This window comes from Lactuca virosa, chromosome 6 (genome assembly GCF_052849685.1).
Source record: "Lactuca virosa cultivar CGN04683 chromosome 6, Lactuca_virosa_CGN04683_v6, whole genome shotgun sequence".
In the NCBI taxonomy this organism is placed as follows: Eukaryota; Viridiplantae; Streptophyta; class Magnoliopsida; order Asterales; family Asteraceae; genus Lactuca; species Lactuca virosa.
In genome coordinates this window covers 52,765,163-52,782,527 of record NC_136431.1, presented here as the reverse complement: position 1 = coordinate 52,782,527, position 17,365 = coordinate 52,765,163, and the positions used below count along the sequence as shown (strand labels likewise).

Genomic DNA, 17,365 nt, shown 5'->3' with positions numbered 1-17,365 from the left:
GTGTGGGAAGTGCAGAAAGACTACATGGTAGCCGTATCACTCACTAGTAGTCAGATAGTGTGGAAAGTGTTGTAAGACTGCCGGGGAGTCGTAGCATTCACGAGCGGCCAGATAGTGTGGGAAGTGCAGAAAGACTAAAGGGTAGCCGTGACATTCACAGATTCATTCAGATGACTTAGGCCAGGGTGGGCCAGTTCGCAAGGTTGTGAGTAGGTCACAACATAATTGGAATCAGGAAACGGTAGGTTGCAGGGGACCGGACATGAGGTACGGCTACAAATATTCTGGTAGTAATCACCTTTTTGAGTTGAATTCAATGGCGACAAGTTGTCAGGCTAATATGATCGAATGGACTAGAAGGATTGATGGAGCCATGAGTGGCGATATAGCGAGGGAAAGTATTGTTAGTCGAAGTTTCCTTCGGAGGTCGCGTGGGGCGACTGTAAGATTGCCCGTTGGTTCAGCAACCGGGCAGGAATCCAGTATTCCGAATGAGCTTTCTGTCAAGTATAAGTGTAATGTAGGGAAATCTGGTCTGTGAATCTGTTTTCTAGGAGGAACCTCAAGTTATCAGAAGTTGAGAAGCCAATTGGGAGATAAGTGCAATAAATTCGGCAATGGTTTAGAGTGGGGCGGTATGTCAGGGAGACAGACCATCTTGAGACTTCAGGTTTCAGATTGAGTAAATGGTATCATGTTGCAAGGAATTAGTTTCATCTTCGGGTTTTAGAACTCTGCGGGGTTGGTTTTGGTTGCCTTGGAAAGGTTGGGGTATGCTTGTAGTTGTAGCCATGTTGCTCAAGTTATTTGGCGTGTCAGGAGTGGTAAGGAATGATTTTGAGGACAAAATCTAATTTAAGTGGGGGAGAGTTGTAACATTCTGTTTAAAATTAATTAAATAAATAATAAACTCTAAAGCCCATAGATGTAATTATTATTATTATTTTATAGACAAATCAATAATATTTAGCAGAGTGTTGGTTTCGGGGAGCCAAATGATATAATTTAGACTTTCAGGCATATCATATCTTATCTTGGACGACTTGGAAACGATTTTAACAAGGAGTTATGTGACAACCCGAAATTTCTATCTTGTAAAGTCAATCAATTCAATCAAAAGTCAAACTTGTTTCTGTTATCTTTTAGCCTTGTTAAGGGCCTGTTTGACAGTTCTAAGCCTAGTACACTCAAGGATTGTGTGTTAGGAAGTGTTAGCTTGAGTTCATTGAGTTGCAATCGAGTTGGAAACACCATAAAAAAGGAGTTCATGGTCGTGAACCCATCCTTGGCCGTGAACATCCTCCATATATATATATATATATATATATATATATATATATATATATATATATATATATATATATATATATATATAAGAAATTGGCTCATTTTCTTCACTTCATCAACTCTAGCCGTGAACACACCCATTCTCTCTCAACTTTCTTCAACCGTGAACACTTTAAAGGCTTCCAATAAGTAAGTATCTCATCCATCATCTTATTTGTCCATTAGAAACACTTGATTCCCCATGAAACAAACACCACTTTGCATGAATCTTCAAGAGTTCTCGGCCGTGAACCCTTCTTAGGTGCAAGTGCGGCCGTGAACCCTCCTTCCATGGCCGTAAACCCTTCATAGGATCAAGGTTGGGCCGTGACCACATCATGTGTTCTATGGCCGTGAACCCTTCTAAGGCCATGAACACTCCTTGTGTGGCCGTGAACACCCTTCATTCAATCATATGTGATTCTAACACTCCATTGAGAGTGTTTCCTAGTTCCTAAGGTTGTTTCCCTTACATGTTAGTTGTTTTATACACTAATTGTATACATATATGTGTTATTATATGCTTAATAGGATCCCTTTGTGCTCGAGACTTCACTTGTCATACTTAGCATCCTATATCGATCTTTCATTCGAATCACTCACTAGAGGTGAGTTCATACCCCTACAACTATACTTTTAAATGCTTTTAGAGGGGGGGGGGGGGAATACAAGTAGAACACAATGAAATTGTGTTAATCATTTACATGTGAAAACAACATCCAAAAGGATTTCTTATACTCAAAACTTGTTAAAACTCTTTTAAAGCTTTTATAAACTTCTTTTATATCAAATCATATTCGTCTGTCTATTTACGTATAAGTATGCTTTAACAGACTTAGGACTATTGCTAGATACCTTGACTCCTGTTCCTTGTTTGGTTGTGGGCTCGGGGTAGGATCACTAGTCCGAATTTCGGTTAAATCATAGTTATACTTATTAAATACATATGTGAATATTAAACCCATTTTTAAGGTTCATTCTTAACTCAGTTGCTTATGTGAATAATTGAGTCTTTTCTATAAATCAGTAACGGTCAAACAATCATACTAGTAAACTATAATAGGTATAGTTTAGAGGATTACTACTTACTACTTCTAGAACAGTGAAACTTACAAGAGTCAGTTCTTACATGAGTCAGTTCATACATGAGTCAGTTCAAATATACTATAACTAGAACAAGAAGGAACATACATACTATAACTAGAACAAGAAGGAACATACTATAACTAGAACAGGAAGGAACATACTATAACAAGAACAAGATAACATCAATGTGAGCCACTGCTTCATGGCATAGCAATATACTTGTTGTGTCACGTTTTGTAACCAGAGTCTCCTGGAGGGAGAGCGTGAGTTTGTTTATAGATATATACGGGATTGACCGTCCTACACCTTGCTGCTAGCTATAGTGGGACCTGCAGGTCTACGGGTGACAAATGTCATACCATTTCGATGTCTTAGAACGTCGTGTTTTATTCTAGTCAATCAAGCATGGTTATAACTTCATCACATTTTGCCTTAATTTAACTCAATGGTTTTAAGGTAGTTAGTACTTCAGTAGTTACTTTATACAATACTGTTGTACATCTTCATTTTCCCATTACATTCATATAGTGATATTCTCACATAAAAGGTAATGCAAACTATTTTCTAGTAAAGATAGTCATAAACTTGGGAAAACATACATTTTTACAAAAGAACAAACATAAAAAACAGTAGGGTCTTGGTAGAAGATTACTTTCCATTTTAGTAGAAAATATAGAATTTTCTAGGAAGTATACAAACAATTACATCAAAACACTTACAAACATTTTCATCAAACTAATGAAATCATTTGACACAAAAATACTTATGAACTCAGCAGCTTAAATGCTGATCTACTCTTTCAAAATAACTTGTATTCTCAGGTCACCAATAGACAGGTACACTGGACCAGGTTTTGAGAAGACGGAGCATGTTCAAGACTCGTCTTTTATTTTGATTACATATTTTTGGTTTCTTACAACTTTACACAGAACACACTTGTATAAACTATATTATTAATGCAATGGATGATGTTGTTGCTTGTTTTACTATTATGCATTGTTATGATACTGTACATGACGTCCTCCGCCCCCGAACGTTTCCGTCGTTCCGGTTTGGGGGTGTGAGAGATTGGTATCAGAGATTTGTTTATCGTGAATTGAGTATATCAACCCATAAAAGATATACAACTATAAACACATCGGGATTAAAACACTCTGACTAAGAGTTTATACTTTTAAAATAATAAAATATTTTACTAAAGTATACATACATGCATTCATACTAGGATCAGTGTCATACTAGAACAGAACAAAAGTATTATGGTTGTTGGACAACACAAGTAGGCTTGGGGACATATAATCAGATCTGGGAGTGATATAGTCTGATCAACTATATCTTTCCGAGAAGTGATTAGCATGTGCCTAGGAATGGTTGTGGTGTTGCAGCAAGTCTAAAAAGTTAACAACACTACTACAATGAAAACTTTAGAACATAACATAAACTTAAAATACTATAGGAGTATTTTGCGATACTATAATTGCTTGTGTGAAAACTAAAAGGTCTTTATTAATAGGTCAATAGTTGCTGAGTGGATACGCTAAGGTTATATGTGACTAAGGTGTCATAGACTTAGAATCTGTGATCTTTGCTTTACTTCCCGTTCCTTATTTGGTTGTGGACTTAGAGTTAGGATCACTTATTCGAATGTCTATTCTATCTTGGTTACATATGACGGGTATGCACTACGCAAATGTTGAAGTAACTGGTAAGGATCATCCTATAATTATCTTAAGTAGTACGTCTATTATATGTTTCTTACATCCCTTTTCTCGCTTAGATAACATGGTTGGATTCCATCTTCCTGGCGACCCATACTTTCCCGGTCAAGGGAATGGTGGATGGCTTGATGCAGAGCCTGAAGAAGAGAACCCGGTGGTCCCAACAGTAGAAGACCCCGAAGAAAGTTCTGATGAAGAGAACGAGGAGGAAGTCCAAGAAGACTCGGACTCAGAACCGGAGGTCTATAATCCAACCCAAGTTGTTCAAAATCCTAACCCTCGTCCGGCTTTTCAAGGCCCGACGCCTCTGTGGGCGGTGAACTTGGGAAGGTGGAGCAATGAACAGGGACAACCACCTCCCTATAATGGCGACCGAAGCTTTTACAATCTCAATGAGGGAGGCTCAGCAGACAGAGTCCTTCCTGTCTTGGTGCGTCGAGTTGCTCGCAATGCTGACCATGGAAGAGAAAACTTCGACCAAGTCATGGAGATCCGTGCTAACTACAGAGTCAACACAGTTCGTCTATGTCATCTGACCGATGACCAGAACTTGGAAAGGACTCGTATTTATGCCCTACAGGTAGAGCTGAATGCCTGCCAATCAGAAGTTAGGGATCCTCATCAGAACCAAGTGGTTCTGCAAAGGCGTGTTTGGGCAACGGAACAGCAGCTGGCTGAATCCAGGGCTGAATCAAGTACTAACCCGAACAACTCCCCTCGCGAGTAGAGCCTACTCTACTCTATCTTTCGGATATAAATTAGGTCTATGTATAGACTCTAGTATTAATTTCCTACTTATGTTATGGCCTTGAACTTTCAGTCTGATAGGTCTATGTTCTGTCAAAATTTTCTCAATTCTGGTGTGATGTAAGACCTACTCCAAGGTCATTTTTCCCGAACTTATTACATCTTTAAATACCAGTGATATTGACAGACATCTAATCTCATGGGGAAATATTTATCCAAATACTTTCTTCCTTCCATTGTTAGATCTCCATTACAATCATACTCTCATCTATTTTGTTGGGCTATGGTGATTTAGTTCATGGATCACTCTCATTATCCTCACTATTGAATGCTTATTATCATCTTGATCTTTGTAAACTTTTAGTTGAAAGATGCCTCCACGTCGATCAGCGAGACGTAATCCTCTGATAACTCCAACTCAACCACCACCTCCTCCACAATACGATCTTGCAGCTCTCCAAGCTGCAGTGGCTGCGGTTGTTGCGCCAGCCTTAGCTCAGTTCAGCTCTAGCGTTACTAGCGGGAATGGAAGAGCTGTACATTCTACTCAAGGTGATTCTCCCGTGCGCTCTAGAGAGTGTTCGTATAAGGACTTCACCAACTGCAAACCCAGAGCCTTCAACGGCAATGGTGGGATCATTGCTCTGTCGCAATGGTTCGAAAAGACTGAGTCGATCTTTGAGATCTGCTCCTGTCTGGAAGGAAGCAAAGTAAAATTTGTTGCCTGCACCTTCTCGGACAAAGCCCTCACATGGTGGAATAGCCATGTCAAGTCACTTACTATGATAGTGGCTAATTCAATGGGCTGGGAAGCTCTGAAGGAGCTTATGATTGAGGAGTACTGCTCGAGGGGCGAAGTTCAGAAACTTGAACATGAACTCTGGAGCCTAACCATGAAGGGCTCCGACATAGTAGCCTACACTTCCAGGTTCAGTGATCTGGTGGCTCTATGTCCAGGAATGGTCCCCACTGAGCGAAAGAAGATCGAGAGGTATATTTGAGGGCTGGTGCCTCCATTTCAGGGGAATGTCTTAGCTTCAAACCCCACTACCTTCGACAGTGCCAAGCGATTGGCACAGCGGCTCATCGATCACGGAGTCCGCACACCGACAACAACAACCCTTTCCGTCCCAGAACCATCCAAATCAGCCGAAAACAAACAAAAGTTTTGGGACAAGAAGAAGGGCAATGCAACGCAGACATATGCCAAGAAGCAGCAGGTCATGGATGTTCATGCCGCGACAGCACCTGCTGCCACTACGTCGGCGAAACAGTACGATCGGAGCTTGCCTAAGTGCAACAAGTGCAGCTTCCATCACAACGGCCCCTTCCGGGAAATGCAGTGTACAAACTGCAACAGGAAAGGGCACACTGCCCGTTTCTACAAAGCTCCGGCTAGGCCAATCACCCAGGTCCCTGGTGCTGGAGCAGGCCAGGCCTGCTACGGGTGTGGTGAGGTTGGTCACTACAAGAGGAACTGCCCGAAAGCAGGGAATGCTGGCGGAGTAGGAAGAGTTTTGGCGATAGGCCATAAGGAAGCGGTAGCAGACACCCTACAGTGGTCACCAGTACGTTTCTCCTCGATAACTCTTATGCATGCATACTATTTGATAGTGGAGCGGAGAGGAGTTTCGTGAACCAAAAATTTGCACACTTAATTAAACAAAAACCATGATCACTTAAAGAACCGTTCACCATAGAAATGGCTAACGGAAAGACTGAGAGCACTAGCTATATATACATAGGATGTACCTTATCTCTAGATAGCCATTCGTTTCCAATCGACCTCATGCCTGTCTCAATTAAAAGTTTCGACGTCATTATCGGCATGGATTGGTTGAGTCTTCTTCGTGCTGACATCATGTGTTTTGAGAAGGCCGTTCGTCTTAATCTACCGTCTAACGAAACCCTAGTTATCTATGGCGACAAACCAGGCACGAACCTTCGGATCATCTCAAGTATACAAACCCAGAAGTACATACGAAAGGAATGTCACACATTCCTTGCTCATGTAGTTGATATGATTCAAGAGGCGAAAGACATGAAGAACATCCTAGAAGTGCGCGACTTTCCCGACATCTTCCCCGAAGAACTACCAGGATTACCACCTCAACATCAAGTCGAGTTCAGAATCGACTTAGTTCCAGGGGCTACCCCAGTAGCCAAATCGCCCTATCGTCTAGCACCAACTGAGATGCAGGAACTATCCGGTCAACTGAACGAACTGCTCATCAAGGGATTTATTATCCAAGCTTCTCGCCCTGGGGAGCACCGGTCTTGTTCGTGAAGAAGAAAGAGGGATCGTTCCGTATGTGCATCGACTACCGGGAACTAAACAAACTTACTGTTAAAAACCGATACCCTCTACCGCGCATAGACGACTTGTTCGACCAACTGCAAGGGGAAAACTACTTTTCCAATATTGACCTGAGATCCGAGTATCACCAGTTACGAGTTTTAGAGGAAGATGTTCCCAAAACAGCCTTCCGAACTCGTTATGGACACTACGAGTTTGTAGTGATGCCTTTCGGATTAACCAATGCGCCCGCAGTGTTCATGGACTTAATGAACCGGGTGTGCCGTCCTTACTTAGACCAGTTCATTATTGTATTCATTGACGACATACTTATCTATTCTCGTAGCAAGGAGGAACATAGTCAACACTTACGATAGATCTTCGAAACCCTACGAGCAGAGAAGCTTTATGCGAAGTTCTCTAAGTGCGAGTTTTGGATTCGAAGAGTCGAATTCTTGGGTCACGTGGTTAGCGAAGAAGGAATTAACGTGGACCCTTCCAAAATAAAGGCCATTGAGAACTGTTCAGCTCCGAAGACGCCTACAGAAATTCATCAATTTCTAGGCCTCGTTGGCTACTATCGCAGATTTATTCAGAAATTCTCTAGGATCGCGAAACTACTTACTACATTGACCTAGAAAGGTGTGACCTTTGACTGAGAAGAGAAACAAGAGCAGGTGTTCCAAATGCTGAAGCGAGCCTTATACAGCGCACCTATATTATCCCTCCCAGAGGGGATAGAAGACTTCGTGGTTTATTGCGATGCATCCAACCAAGGGCTTGGCTGTGTTCTTATGCAACAAGGAAAGGTCATCGCCTATGCCTCAAGACAGCTTAAGACGCACGAAGTTAACTACACCACCCATGATCTTGAATTAGGAGCAGTGGTATTTGCTCTTAAGATCTGGAGACACTACCTGTATGGTACGAAAAACACTATCTTTACGGACCACAAAAGTCTTCAACATATATTCGACCAGAAGGAGCTCAATATGAGACAGCGACGGTGGGTCGATCTACTCAATGACTACGAATGCGAAATTCGTTATCATCCCGGTAAAGCCAACGTAGTAGTTGACGCCCTAAGTCGGAAAGAATATTCTGGTCGTAGAGTCAAATCATTGACTATGACTATCCATTCACATCTGCCCACACAAATTAAGGAGGCTCAGTTGGAAGCCTTGAAGCCTGAAAATGTGGCGGGTGAATCCCTTAGATGGATGGATAAGAACTTGGAAGTTAAGGGTGGCGGAGCCTTTTACCTCATGGATCGGATCTGGACACCGAAGCTCGGTGGTTTCAGAGACGTGCTCATAACTGAAGCGCATAATACTCGATATTCCGTCTACCCAGGTTCAAATAAGATATATCTGGATCTCAAAAAGTTATACTGTTGGCCTAACATGAAAGCAGAGATTTCTACCTTCGTGAGTAAGTGTCTTTATTGTGCCAAGGTTAAGGTCGAATACCAGAAACCCTCAGGTTTACTACAACAACCGGAAATATCTGAATGGAAGTGGGAGAGGATCACAATGGAATTCATAACCAAGTTGCCCAAGACAACAGGTGGTCTCGATACCATTTGGGTGATCGTAGACAGGTTAACCAAGTCCGCACACTTCCTGCCTATCAAAGAAACTGACAAGATGGAGAAACTAACGAGAACCTACATTAAGGAGATTGTACGACTGCATGGTGTTCCCATATCTATTATCTCTGATAGAGATAGTAGATTCACTTCAAGTTTCTGGCAGTCGCTACAAAGTTCCCTAGGAACTAGGCTGGACATGAGCACAACCTACCATCCGCAAACCGACGGACAGAGTGAGAGGACCATCCAAACCCTAGAAGATATGTTGCGAGCCTGTTTGATTGATTTTAAGAAGGCATAGGATACTCATTTACCCCTTGTCGAGTTCTCCTACAATAACAGTTATCACACAAGCATAAAGGCAACTTCATTTGAATCCCTCTATGGACGGAAGTGCAGATCCCCTCTGTGCTGGGCTGAAGTGGGTGACACACAGTTAGCTAAAGGACGAGTTCCGGATAACACTCTCACAGGTCCATAAATCATTCGGGAAACGACAGAGAAGATTGTTCAGATTCGTGAACAACTGAAAGCCTCTAGAGACCGACAGAAATGCTATGCTGACAAGAGACGGGAACCTTTGTAATTCCAGGTTGGTGACTATGTTCTATTGAAGGTCTCCCCCTGGAAGGGCTTGATACGCTTCGGAAAGCGTGGGAAGCTAAATCCAAGGTACATAGGGCCTTTTGATATTATCGCTAGGATCGGCCGTTTAGCTTATAAACTCAAACTACCTTAAAAAATTAGTAACGTACACCTTACTTTCCACGTCTTGAACTTGAAAAAGTGTCTATCCGATGAGACTCTTGTTATCCCACTCGATGAAATCGAGATCAACGAGAGCCTTAACTTCATGGAAGAACCAATAGAGATCATGGACCGTGAGGTCAAGGAAACGAAGCAAAGCCGTATCCCGATAGTGAACGTTCGCTGGAATGCAAAGCGGGGACCTGAATTCACTTGGGAGCGTGAGGATCAAATGAAACTTAAATATCCTTATTTTTTCCCTTAGTCTATCTGTATTTTCTTAAACTCTAATTTCGGGACGAAATTCCCTTTAACGGGGGGATGATGTGACAACCCGAAATTTCTATCTTGTAAAGTCAATCAATTCAATCAAAAGGCAGACTTGTTTATGTTATCTTTTAGCCTTGTTAAGGGTCTTTTTGAGAGTTCTAAGCCTAGTACACTCAAGTATTGTGTGTTAGGAAGTGTTAGATTGAGTTCATTGAGTTGGAATCGAGCCGGAAACACCATCAAAAGGAGGTCACGACCGTGAACACATCCTTGGCCGTGAACATCCTCCATATATATAAGAAATTGGCTCATTTTCTTCACTTCTTCAACTCTAGCCGTGAACACACCCATTCTCTCTCAACCTTCTTCAACCGTGAACACTCTAAAGGCTTCCAATAAGTAAGTATCTCATCCATCATCTTATTTGTCCATTAGAAACACTTGATTCCCCATGAAACAAACACCACTTTGCATGAATCTTCAAGAGTTCACGGCCATGAACCCTTCATTGGGCCGTGAACCCTTCTTAGATGCAAGTGTAGCCGTGAACCCTCCTTCCATGGCCATAAACCCTTCATAGGATCAAGGTTGGGCCGTGAACACATCATGTGTTCTATGGTCGTGAACCCTTCTAAGGCCGTGAACACTCCTTGTGTGGTCGTGAACACCCTTCATTCAATCATATGTGATTCTAACACTCCATTGAGAGTATTTCCTAGTTCCTAAGGTTGTTTCCCTTACATGTTAGTTGTTTTATACATTAATTGTATACATATATGTGTTATTATATGCTAAATAGGATCCGTTTGTGCTCGAGACTTCACTTGGCATACTTAGCATCCTATATCGATCTTTCATTCGAATCACTCACTACAGGTGAGTTCATACCCCTACACCTACACTTTTAAATGCTTTGGGGGGGGGGGGGGGGAATACAAGTAGAACACAATGGAATTGTGTTAACCATTTACATGTGAAAACAACATCCAAAAGGATTTCTTATACTCAAAACTTGTTAAAACTCTTTTAAAGCTTTTATAAACTTCTTTTATATCAAATCATATTCGTCTATCTATTTACGTATAAGTATGCTTTAACAGACTTAGGACTATTGCTAGATACCTTGACTCATGTTCCTTGTTTGGCCTTGAACTTTCAGTCTGATAGGTCTATGTTCTGTCAAAATTTTCTCAATTCTGGTGTGATGTAAGACCTACTCCAAGGTCATTTTTCCCGAACTTATTACATCTTTAAATACCAGTGATATTGACAGACATCTAATCTCATGGGGAAATCTTTATCCAAATATTTTCTTTCGTCCATTGTTAGATCTCCATTACAATCATACTCTCATCTATTTCGTTGGGCTATGATGATTTAGTTCATGGATCACTCTCATTATCCTCACTATTGAATGCTTATTATCATCTTGATCTTTGTAAACTTTCAGTTGAAAGATGCCTCCAAGTCGATCAGCGAGACGTAATCCTCCGATAACTCCAACTTAACCACCACCTCCTCCACAATACGATCCTGCAGCTCTCCAAGCTGCAGTGGCTGCGGCTGTTACGACAGCCTTAGCTCAGTTCAACGCTAGCGTTACTAGCGGGAATGAAACAGCTGTACATTCTACTCAAGGTTAGATTAGTAAAACTAGGTTTAGTTCAAAGAACTTGTTTTGATCAAACACTTTGGTGAATTGAAAATGATAGAGCTTGTTAGTGTTTTAAGTACCAACTTAGATATATTATGTCATAACTTTATCACGTGATTAAATTGCATGACACATGAGTTTACTACGGGATCAGATCTATTTTATTATCAAATTATATATTCTTGATTGTATGTCTTTAGTTCTGATTTCTGTAATTGCAAATTAAACAGCCCCCCCCCCCCCCCCCCTTGATTTTGTGACTTAAATACCTTACGCAAAGAGGTATAATCATTTGTCTCGTTTCTTTATGGATCGATCTTACTTACCTTGTACTACTTTCTAGTGCAAAGTAATAATGTATTTGGAGTTCATGTTGCAACATATAATTTATGGATCGATCCTACTTACCTTGTACTTCTTTATGAATCGATCCTACTTACCTTGTACTACTAGTCAAATGTACTCGTATCATTTGTTGGGTTAGACACACCTAACAGGCAGATTGTTATTTATATGTATTATGTGTTGTATTATACTCTTTGTATTATATATGGACCCTATTGTAAATTGTATCTGTATATATTGAAATCAATACACAAAATCCTAATTAAGGGTTTCCGAACTAACGATCAATCATCCTACATATAATTTGATACATGTGGATTTTGGAAAAGTCTAGAAAAAAAACATTGATTTTTCATTTGGCGACATTCCACTCTTTTAGGCAGTTTTTTATAGTTTGGTTGTCTAAATCAGACTGTTGCAATTGTTCAATGTTCTCCAAAAAGCCCACTTGTTGCACAATAATACATGAAAAGTTCGGAAACGACACAGTTTATGGAGGAAGTTTGAAATGACGCAATAAGTATATATCAAGGAAAATTGTAACTTATGTTCAACTCAAATTTTGTTCCTACAAGACTAAACGTAAGAAAATGCACACATTGTTCAACGAATGATTCATTAAATGTGTAAATCATATCTAAAAATGTATACACTTAACAAATCCCTTTAAATAAAATACACACTTTAGGAAATGAATCCAATAAAGTTTAACAAATGCTTTGCATTTAGATTTTATACAAACAGCCCCTTGAATGCATTGCATTTAGATTTTACAAAACAGTACTTTGCATCGAATTAGATTTTACAAAACAGCCATTTTTCACAATGTTTTTACAAAACCAGTCCCGGGTCCGGTTAATTTCGGGTGGTGGCGCGTTTAGATCGGATAAGAATTTATGAAGCTTTAAAAATCCATTAATGGCATCTGCAAGTGCAAGCAGATCTATACAAGGTAGACTATGCCATGGTTCCACGTCATCAATGGAAAACCTAATATTATTATTATTATAACAAATTCCACCATTGATCTCGAAATTTTGACTCGTCGACCCTAAATTATTCTCCTAGCAACTGAAATTCTTGTTCGCAGGTAAATCTTCGAACAAGGCTTCATCCAACGGTGTTTTGAGATCGTGTTTTCCGATAGGCTTGGCTTTGCTGGTGTCGCCGGAGCATAACCGCAGTCAGCTGGGAGAGGTGGTGAGAAGATGAACTTTTCCTTCGCCATCAATCTGTCGTCAAATGCTATATTCTGCACAATAAATCAACATAAACCAAAAAAGGTAGAAAACGCAAAGTTAATTTGTGTGTTAAACTCCAGTGAAAGTTGTTGCAGTCTTCATCATCGGAAAAGATTAAGTATAATGAAAAAGTGACTAGCCTCGCCATCGGTTTTGTGGCCGGAGATGGCGGTCGGCAAGAAAAATTAATTGTAAAGCAGTTTTCTTCGGTTCAAAGAAGAGAGAAAAAAAGCGAAAAACAATAAAGCAAGCATATATTTTTTATTAATTGGGTTCGCGGGAAATAAACAGTAATTCAAAATTTCAACCGTTCAAATATACACGTGTAATATTTTAATTTTATTATAAAACAAATCATAGATGGGTAGTGGGCAGTTAAAAAATGTGTTTGTTAAGACCCACTTAAAATGAAATAAAGTTATTTGATATATAGGATCCACTCAAGTTATTTGATATAAAGGACCCACTCAAACAATAATCTAAACGATTTTATAAAGGGTGCTGTTATATGTAACTAGATTATGATCCGCGTTAAACACGAGGAACGTATAAATAAAATACAAATTTATATAGATATTGCAGAATAATTATAAAAAGCAGGGTTATTGGTATTATAGAAATGTATAGAAAATACACTGAAATCAGTAAATATATATAGTCGTTGAAGGACTTCTTTATAGACAACATTTTTTGTTTTATTAGTTAAACGACATTCCTCGTCACATATGAGTACCTTCAAACCTTTTTACTTGTGACACGGAAAACAACTACATATAGCCGACCATATGTGGAAATGGGTTTACGCAAGTATAATCCAACATTTGAGAATGTACTGTCAAAATACATTGTTATTTTATGGTTATATTGCAAAATAGAACTGTTTATTTCAAAAAATGACAACTTATTTATGTTCCTTCAAAATGACCCACATAACCCCCCCCCCCCCAACAATATTAAAATAAAGAAACTCTAACCAATAAATATAAAAACAGTTATGTTTGCTCGATTTAGATATTGGTCGCGACTCATTGAAAATGTCAAAAGATAGAATTGACACACATCATACTTGTTATTATGAGACATATTAAACAATTTAAACACATGTGGATGTCTTTTTTATTTTATGAAAATGATAAAGTAATGGAAAAATGAATGTTGACTTCAAGATATCTGCGGACGTTTGAGTAAGGTTTGTGGTCTTAACTGCTAAGTATTCGTATCTTTTACATATAGCTATTAAATGGTTATTCAAGATGAATTAAAATAAACAATGTTTTCTTGTTGCTTCGATGCTAAACAGATAAAAGAATAAAACAAAACTTGATTTTCATTATATACTCATTTACTACAAAAGTAGCCAACTGTAATTAAAGTAGGGACAAAACCATTAAGGAAATTGGTAAATTGAGGTTCTATTTCTTAAACATGTGATAAGGTAGAGACATACCAGGGCATGCAGTTAAAAGCTAGAATTCCTTCATCACCGGCTCAATGGGTTCAACGGATAATAGAATTTAGTAACGTACGATGGATGGATGATCTTGTGCAACATTACTTTCATTACCTGAAGTGTACTCAATCTAGCGCATATGAATTGAACTGCTCTGATAAGTCGAATTGACAAGCAATAAGTAAAGTAGGAGGTAATATGTGTGAAATATTCACAAATGTCGTAGAAAAAATGAATCAAACAAATGGGAAAACTTCAATGGCTGTTAGGTGTGAGACCCGAAATAACAACATACTTTGTTTAATAATATGATTCATTATTTTAAGTAATCATATATTTGGAAAAAAATATTCATTTACAAAGATAGAAGTTTTGTTAATAATTTTATAATTTTTTGCATAATCATTTGTAGGTCTCTTTGTTACAATTTATATTACTGCTTTCATGTACAAGTCTAATGATATTCTACGGAAGCATACAACCTTAAAGGTAATAATATGATATGCCCCTTCCATCATCTTATTTTGGTGTTTAAAGTTTAAATCTTCTATCCTAATAAAGGAGTACCCAATTACCACATGGAAATTGCTAAGTCGCGGCAGCTAAATCGGATACACTACGCCTTCTATGGATTTCATATATTCTTTGAACGCATTTATAATGGATCGCAAATTAATCTGCAACGAATCTAATCATCTCCCTCCACTTCGTCTCTCATATCAGGTCTTTTTTTTCCTAATCTGAGTTACTATCACTATCATCGACAGTGTTAAGATTCATTGATGGTTTCTTTTTTACTTTAGGGATAATATGACAGAAATCATTTATCAGGTGCATCATTTATGTTTATATCTTCATTTTTTTTGTTGATTTTGATATACCTTCTTAGGTTTACCACCATCTTTTTTTTTTCAGGTTCCTTTTTTCTGAAACAACATTATTTTTTGTGAAATTCGTTCTACGGTTTTGAGTATGTGCAGGTACGTTGATTTTTTTGAAGTAAAGAAAGTAGGGTTTTTGTTCGATGTTGGTTCCTAGGTTTGGTTCTTCTTTTTCTGATTTCTCATAAGCCATTGCTTTTTATTTTCCATATTTATCTACAGTCTTTATGTATAGAACACTTTATCCATATAGTCATTAACTACAGAGCTTAACGAAGGAAAAAAGAAACACCCCCTTAGTTTTATTTACTTTGCAGATTATCGAGCCTCAATGCAAAGCTTACAACATAATGAAAAAAATGGACTACCCTTATGAGGTAAATGTCAATTACGATTCTACCCATTTTCCTCTTGTAACACTTATCTCACTTCAAATCTTCAAAACATATATTTTTGTGTTTCAGCATATTATTGATAGCATGAAAGATCCAAGCATTGCTGCATTTTGGTTAATTACAATGTCTCAAATTATAGGAGGATTTGAATATGATGATGAGGTCAAACAGAAAATATGGTGGCAATACAAGGTTCTTCTTCTTCTTATTTATTTATTTATTTATTTATTTATTTTAATTCAACTTTATTACGTAATTAAATAGCTTCTCTTGTTGATATTATTGTTTCTTATTTAGGAAAATATGCGATATGATCAACTTCGTGATGCTGTAGCAATGAGAAAACCTGGATGGGCAAGAAGTGAGATAAATTTATAATTTATTAACTTCAATGAGAAATTAATCAATTACAGTTTTTGTTAATGAATTTGAAATACAACAGAGATTATATCAATGAATCCAGAACGTGCAAGAAATGATCCAGTGGTAGTAAAGAACATTCCTTACTACCAGGGCTAGTCCATAGGTTTTCCATGCCCTGGGCAAAAAGATTGATAATGCCCCTCTTTTATACCTTAAAATGCACAATAGACTTAACTCATATATATATATATATATATATATATATATATATATAATATACTTATAAAAGAAAGGTGAAACCAATTTTTATTAAAAAATCATGTATATACACACTAAAACTTCCAAACGTTATCTAAACAATATCTATATATAGTCTTTGTAGCAAAAAATAATTACCCATAACAAAAACTCCATTATATGCAAGAAGTACATAAAATCAATATATAAAATGAGTACTGGACTATTTTTACTTATCATAAAAGCTCATTGGTTTCGGTCATGTATCAAAAACAATGTATCTAGAAATATGCATAATTTATAGAATAAATCATAAAAAATCAATATGCACTACTTATGGCATCCTAAGATGGAACAAAATAGTAAAAGCTTTTAAGTATATGTATGAACTTCTTAATACCCCATAGGATCTCTCTCATATTCTCTTACACGGCCTGCCAATTACAAAAGGAAGGCATTAAAACAACTAAATAAACAAAAAAAATAAGGTATTGTGTTCTCTTTGTAGCCATATATTGAGTAAAAATCAATGGTACTCAAAGAAACAAAGAATACTAGAGCCAATTTTCATCTTTGGCAACATGCTTATATTTAACTACAAAGCAAAGAGCAAATTAGAGGCAGAAGTGATGAAGCTCAATCCACCACCATGACCTCAAAATTGGGGGGCCATACTGTTGGATTAGGTGTCTAAGCCCATAACTATAATTGGTATGTACTTGAATTGATAGCAGCACAGTCCTTTTGGGTTGCCCTCAACCTAACAACTGGACAAGGAAATTATGAAAGGAGAGATATTAATTTATAAGATTAATAAATTAATATATATATATAATTGATTTATTAATATGTTAATGGATTAATATATTAATTAGAAATCATTATGTTTAATTAATTGTTAGCCATAAATTAATCAGAATTGATTTTGGGGTTAAAAGAATTAATTATAAAGTACATGGACTAGTTTGCAATTAACTGATAGTTGAATGGAAGGATCCAGAACTCCCTTGGAGGGGGG

The 17,365-nt window shown here is 38.0% G+C and overlaps 1 pseudogene; it reads left to right on the top strand.

The window, feature by feature from the left end:
- Window positions 1-262: 262 nt before the first annotated feature.
- LOC145121533 (uncharacterized) lies at window positions 263-17,033 on the top strand (annotated as a pseudogene).
- Window positions 17,034-17,365: the final 332 nt, after the last annotated feature.